Raw genomic sequence first — 7,500 nt, forward strand, 5'->3', positions numbered from 1 at the left:
TCAAGTGCTTATCTATAATTCTCATTATGGAGTAACTATGTTAGCTTTAAGCTGTATCGCGAAGTGGGGTTATTAGCCAGATCTTATCGCTGTTTCGATTATTTTTAATATTATTATTTTTGGTGAAGGAACCGTCCTCAGCATTCGAGTAGAGTGTACAGTTGTTGTTATGATTATAATATTTCTTTCTATTTTAATTATTATTTTTATTATTGTTCGTGTTAGTTTTATTGGGGTTATTTCTGTACGGTTTATTTAAATTATATGGTTTGGCAATATCATTCTTAACTGCGGTTATATTGGTTATTTAGGGTTCGATATTATTATTATTATTATTATTATTATTAATATTATTATTATTATTATTATTATTATTATTATTATTATTATTATTATTATATTATTATTATCATTATTATTATTATTATTATTATTAACCGTGTTAGTATTCCTAATTTTATTATTTTTCACATTGTTGGTATTACTTAGTTATCATTTTTAATGTTGTTAGTTATCTAAGTTTGAATCATATCATTATTTCCAATTTTCGTTTTTTTTATTATTGGTTTTAATCTTATGCTGTGCTTGTGTTGTTCTTCTTGTTGATGTGATTGTTATTTTTCTTTGGAGAGTGTTTAGTGTTGTGATAATTGTCTTGTGTATTTAATTCGTTCCGGTTATTTGAATAGTGCTCTAAGTCTAGTTATGTATTTTTGGTTTAAAACTTCTTCTTTTTAATGCGCTATTGTAGAGTCTCTTATACTTATTAAAGATATCTTGGCTGGAAGAGAGGAGTGAAATTCTTTTGCTGCTGCTATGTACAAGCCCTCTTTTAATAAAGTTCGGACCGTTACTTGATGCGCTTATTGATTTGATGTTTGTATTAGGTTTTATGTAGAGTTCGTTGAATCCCGCGGTTAGGTTGCAGTTGGCGTCTAAGTAATTTATACAGCTCTATTCCTTTTCTATAGTAATATTTTGGCCGAATCTTTTTTAAAATTTGTATAATGTTTTCGTAATCAGTTCTTTTACTACGAATAGTGTGTCGTCCCTATATAGCCCACGCATCATTTCTGGGAATTCTCCCTGTAGGTGTGATAACAAAAAAATTGCCTACTAAGTCTGTTACCTGTACTGAATCTGGGGATCCCATGGTGATATCGAAGTTGTTAGGGGAGTCTTTACTTATAATTCATTCACTCGAGATCTACCAACTATGTTTACATGTTTAATTTCCAGTTTCTATCTTTTTCTTTTTCTCTTCTTTGCACTCCTCAAACCTAAATATTAGTCTGATACTTTGTCCATTTGCAGGCTAAATCGTACCGATGATAAATATAAATTACCTTTATTTACGGCTTCCTTTGTTAATATACGTACCACCTACAACTTACATGTTACTGACACATAGGTCCTAATAACCTCACCGGATATCTCTAATTAAGGGTAACTCCCTCAGATTACACCGGCGGTCAACTAGCCGAACAAGCAAACACGCGGAAGTCATGCTAATAACTAACAGCAAAAATTTAGAGTCAACCAACCTCTATTCTTTATCTGCCTCACAATGGGTTTAATGAACTTTGAACCTAACTAAAATATAAGACTTTCGAATCATTGGTCATTTTCTTTTCTGGTTTATCCCGATATCTTTCGCTCAATTTTCCTCTTTGTCTATCTCTGCCGTCTTCGTTCTGATGACGTCTACCATTTGCAACAAGGTAAATACATATATAACTCAGTATGGTACTCAGAAACTGCTGTAGACTCACTCTTACTCTCACCGTGCTTGACTATTTAAATAATCGTTATTTTTGTACCAAGGACACACTTCTCATTGCTGTCTTTGCTCCATTTTCTTGTCGTCTATATGTACGTATATATATATATATATACATAGATAGCTAGATACATACATCATAAATGCATACATATATATGTATGTATGTCTGAGGACTTAATTGCCATTGTTGAAATTCCTGTGCAAATTTTGTTTCTGATTTGGAAACCAGTTACTCGTGATTCGTTTGAAAAATAAAACCAAAAGGTACATAGATTCACATCCACAGACATAGAATTCCTGCTTAATAATCTACTTCCCTTATTAGAAATGTGGCAAATTGGTATTGTTTTCCAATACAGAGACACAATTATCAGTGCGAAACTGACTGGCTAATTGAACACTTAACATGTCTGAAAACCTATAATCGAATGACAGAATGATATTTATTCTAATTTGCACAGTAAATTTTCCAGAATGTCGAACATTCAGAAAGCAGGCATGTGTCAGTTTGGAAAGAAAAAGAACGTGAGTAGGTAGTAAGAACGAGGAATAATTTCTTCAAATACACACGTGATAATTTCGACCAAACGCGTTTGAAACAATCATTTCTGGAGTAGCTTCTCTGTTGCTTGGAAGAAATCATAAGCAACTAAAAGTTCCTAATGCACCCGACGCATCATTTGAGCTCTTATTAACTCTACAATTATTTATACAATAATTAGCAATAATTATCATTTATTATTAGACGTTTCCCATTTATTATATGTATTATCAGCTTTGCAGCAGTAAGCATTCTTTGACTTTGCATGTGGCACTTATTCTGAAATAGCACTTTTTAAATAAGCTTAACATTAAAATATCTGGAGATGCAGAAGTAATAGGCGTTGCTTTAGTTACGGTATTAGATCATCTCCGACAAATATAGCCTGCTCTTTCATACATAAACAAATGTGTGTTGAGTCATGGAAAAGAAATAAGAAGACAAGTATAAACCGTCAGTTAGAAAACTTGTATCTAGACACACAAGATTTAATGTCAGCGGTATCTATATATGAAATCTTAAGAGCTACTCAATTTCATTCCAAAATGTTCAAAACAACTCCTCCAACAAAGAAAAATTTAGCGATTTTTATTGAGAAAAATGCCTCGACGCTGCCACACTTTGTTGTATGTAGTAGCCGAATCTGCATCGAATCGAGACCCTCACACACGTGCGAGCAGGCACACGCACCCCCCACTCTCTCCCTCTCTCTCTCTCTCTCTCTCTCTCTCTCTCACACACAAACACACACACACAAATTGATATAGAAGCAGAAGATGATGAACTGATCACGTTTACAATGTATTTCAACGAGTGGTCCCTTCATTTATGCATAGTTTATGATTATGTATTTGGTTTGCAAAATTTCTTTTGTGCAATGATGTGTATGAAACAAATACTGTAACACTTAGGGAGGATTATTTTGCCAATAAAAAGACGCACTATTTATTTGATATTTACTTTACCTTTACCAGTCTATTTGTCAGAGTACTTTTGTCACACAATTTGTAACCTCCTTCAATGACTGCCTGTTCTTCTTTTCTGTGGCTCCTCTTCACTCTTGCCAAGACGGAAGAGACAGGAAAAGACCAGAGGAGACACGAAGAGGTACTCGTTGATTAAGGCACAGAATCTCTACCGAAGAACTCTTACAAATAAGCAATAACTGCTAAAAATAATTAATAACAATTAGATAAAAGTGCATAGCTTTAAAATAATACTTGTTCCTCTTCAAAATATTTTGAATACACATCGACTAATTATATATATATATATATATATATATATTATATATATATATATGTGTGTGTGTGTGTGTGTGTGTGTGTGTGTGTGTGCGTGTATGTATGTGTATGCTTGTATAAATACATATGTATATATGTGTATATATAGAAAGAGAGAGAGAGACGTACACGTACATACATACACACGTATGTATGCAATCAGGTATGTGTATGTATACAAGTTCAATCAGTAAAAGAGAGCATTTATTAAAGATATGATTCCGTATAGTTGGATATCACAGCTCCAAATTCATTCGGACTAACATATATATAGCCTTGTGGGGAATCCATAATATGTTATATAGATAGAGACCCTTATAAATCATATGCAAGCATGCGCATGCAGATTTAAGGGATGCCACTCTAAGTTGCAATTGAAGGCATGTTCTGTATTACCACTATGGTGACTAGGACTTGCATATTTCACTATTTGATCTTCAAACCTAGTTTGACGCTTAATTTGCTCGAGATTAAGTACCTGAATAAGAAAGTAAGCCATGATAAACAGTGTATTCGTGGTTTATGTAAATTTCCAGAAATAAAAATTAACAGGTGAAGAGAAAGTTGATATGTAAAGAGAATTTAATATATATATATATATTAAATTCTCTTTACATATCAACTTTCTCTTCACCTGTTAATTTTTATTTCTGGAAATTTACATAAACCACGAATACACTGTTTATCATGGCTTACTTTCTTATTCAGGTACTTAATCTCGAGCAAATTAAGCGTCAAACTAGGTTTGAAGATCAAATAGTGAAATATGCAAGTCCTAGTCACCATAGTGGTAATACAGAACATGCCTTCAATTGCAACTTAATTTTGAAAGGCTGTGAGATCTGGAAAGGTGCTATGTTTTAATTTAAACAGTTTTTTGGACGATGATCATAAAAGTCGCTATTAGGTTTCTTTGTGCATCTTTTTGTATTCTGCATTTTCTGCCTTGGTTTTATATCATCGCCACTATAAGCGTCAAGCCAAACTCATTTATCTATCTTTCTATGTATGTATGTATGTATGTATCTAAATATCTATCTATCTATCCATCTATCAATCTATCCATCTGTCTATCTATCTATCTGTCTGTCTGTCTAATTATCTCATCTATTCTATCTGTCTATTTATCTATTTACCTATATGTGTGTATTAGTGCTTCTGTGAGCGTGCCAATGTATAAACATTTGTATATGTATTTATACATAGTTTTATATATATATATATATATATATATTATATATATATATATATACATTATGTGCCGTTGTCTATCTACATATATGTGTGTATGTATGTGTCTGCACTCACGCTTGTATCCCTCTGTGTGTGTAAATGCGTGTATGAATGCATGTACACTTGTATATATATATATATATATATATATATATATATATATAAAACTATGTATAAATACATATACAAATGTTTATACATTGGCACGCTCACAGAAGCACTAATACACACATATAGGTAAATAGATAAATAGACAGATAGAATAGATGAGATAATTAGACAGACAGACAGATAGATAGATAGACAGATGGATAGATTGATAGATGGATAGATAGATAGATATTTAGATACATACATACATACATACATAGAAAGATAGATAAATGAGTTTGGCTTGACGCTTATAGTGGCGATGATATAAAACCAAGGCAGAAAATGCAGAATACAAAAAGATGCACAAAGAAACCTAATAGCGACTTTTATGATCATCGTCCAAAAAACTGTTTAAATTAAAACATAGCACCTTTCCAGATCTCACAGCCTTTCAAAATTATCACTATTCACTCAAACTGCCACAAACCCAAACAACGCATAAAGGAAACATTCCAAAATAGATCTTTGATACGAATACATTGTTTCCTTCTACGTATGGACAAATCAAAAATTTTTAGAAAAAGGGATAATTTGTTATTCTCTAACATAGACTTGTCCCAAAATTCATCATGAGCTCCAGTTTTCATATCCTGATTTACTCTTGCATATGTGTGTGTGTGTGTGTGTGTGTGTGTGTGTGTGTGTTTCCATATGATATTCTATATATTCCTCCTACACTCTTTTTTCTAGTATTCCTTTCCGAATCGCAGATTTTGTTCTATCTGTCAGTTGATATTTATTAGTTTTCTGATACTAGGGTGCTTTTATTTCCCATCATATTTCCACGTAGCAAAGTACTCAGAGTTTATTTATTTATTTATTTATTGTCATATATAACTGAGTGAAGCAGTATATTTGTAATAATATTTTCAAAGTACGTCAAAATTATTATAGACACGGTTACACCATATTCAATGTATACTCATTATTATAGTAACTCATACAAGTGAATTAACAGAAATTGTGTGTAAAACCTGAATATAAACTAATACATATTACGAAAATATGATGCATAAAAAAAAATTCATTTGTAACCTGACACCATCAAATCTGCTATTCCCATGAATGAAGTCTGATTGACATCATTACCTTGTTTACCATAATATGTGATGTACCCAACGTAAAGAAAATGTGACTTTGGATATATAATCATGAAGAATGTTACTAACTGTTCCGGTATCTAGACTGCATCACGTGGATCTTCTAATCATTTCTTTCAGAAATTTCGGGAGAGGGTGATATCGACTACATCAAATTCAGCGATTAGCTGGTGTTATTTTATCGCCCCCGGAGGGATGTCCTCTGCACACTTTGAATATAAGTGTAAAGCTAAGCAAATTTTGCTGAGCGCTTTTTCCAGCAGGCTAACTATGCTGCCAGCTCACAGCCACATGTATTTAATAATATTCTTTCTAATATAGGCACTAAGACTGAACTGTTTTGTCTTTTGGCGCCTGGGTGGATGGTCGTTTACATCAAACCCAATATCCAACTGGTAATTATTCTACTGACCGAGAAATGATGAAATGTAAATCGACCTCGGCGGAATTAGAACCAAGAAGACAGAAGAAAAGTGGCAGAGCATTCTCTGCGTGACCCCCACCAAGTTGATCTAATAATATCAAGACTTTTGTTACTCAGATACCAAATTCAGCCGGCTGATATGAACTAATAAAAACTACTTAAATATCAATGCGTCAAAATGCTGAGAAAAACGCTTGTGCGTGTGTGTGTAGGGGTTCATCTGTATATATAATTACACGCAAACAAAGAAAAGGCACACATACACACATATAAAACAATAGGTGAAAACTCAAAATGCAAATCGTGATATATTTTATTGATCACAACAATACCTTCAACCCATCTTGCATCAGTCTCTCAGAGGGGAGATGCTGTACAACTGGTTATAGAGTATGTTTCGGTGCAGATGTGTCTCGTCAGGTGACTTTGCAAAAGATCCCTGGCTCAAAACCTCGGCTTTGTCCAGTTCAGTTCGGATGTGTTTCATTATTTACCTATAGCTAGTTGCATACAGTTTTCGTGGTTTAGAATGACATGGAATGGTGACAGTGCAATTTTTATTAAGAACCGACGAAGAGTTAGTTACAAATAGAGCGTAAAATATCAGAAACCGATTATTTTCGTAAGTACACAATGTGCTGGTATTATTCTAGCCTTGATAAATCTATCTCGTTAAATAATGTCATAGGATTATAAGACAATTACATGGGAGACGAACATACCAAGGACACCAGCACAATTTAGTGGTTAATTAAAATTTGGTAATTCGACTATGGCATTGTGTAGACACATTAGAACAACATTCGCTCCTCTCCCCTCCATTTTAGAGATATCCAGCTGTGGGGCTAAAATATAAATCCATATAAACGACATAATCAGCCGGCCGTAGCAGCGGTTTTACGTAGATTTACTAGTTGACTTTTGCTGCCCCAGGCATGCGCTTCGCCCCTCAATACAGACAGACAGAAACACACACACATACA

At 33.4% G+C, this 7,500-nt stretch overlaps 1 protein-coding gene across 1 annotated transcript in view; it reads right to left on the reverse strand.

The window, feature by feature from the left end:
* Nucleotides 1–7,500, reverse strand: part of LOC115210932 (opioid-binding protein/cell adhesion molecule homolog) — a 967,526-nt gene that overhangs the window by 675,331 nt on the left and 284,695 nt on the right. The gene's annotated exons all lie outside the window — the stretch shown is intronic.

This window comes from Octopus sinensis, linkage group LG4, assembly GCF_006345805.1.
Source record: "Octopus sinensis linkage group LG4, ASM634580v1, whole genome shotgun sequence".
NCBI classification, from domain to species: domain Eukaryota; kingdom Metazoa; phylum Mollusca; class Cephalopoda; order Octopoda; family Octopodidae; genus Octopus; species Octopus sinensis.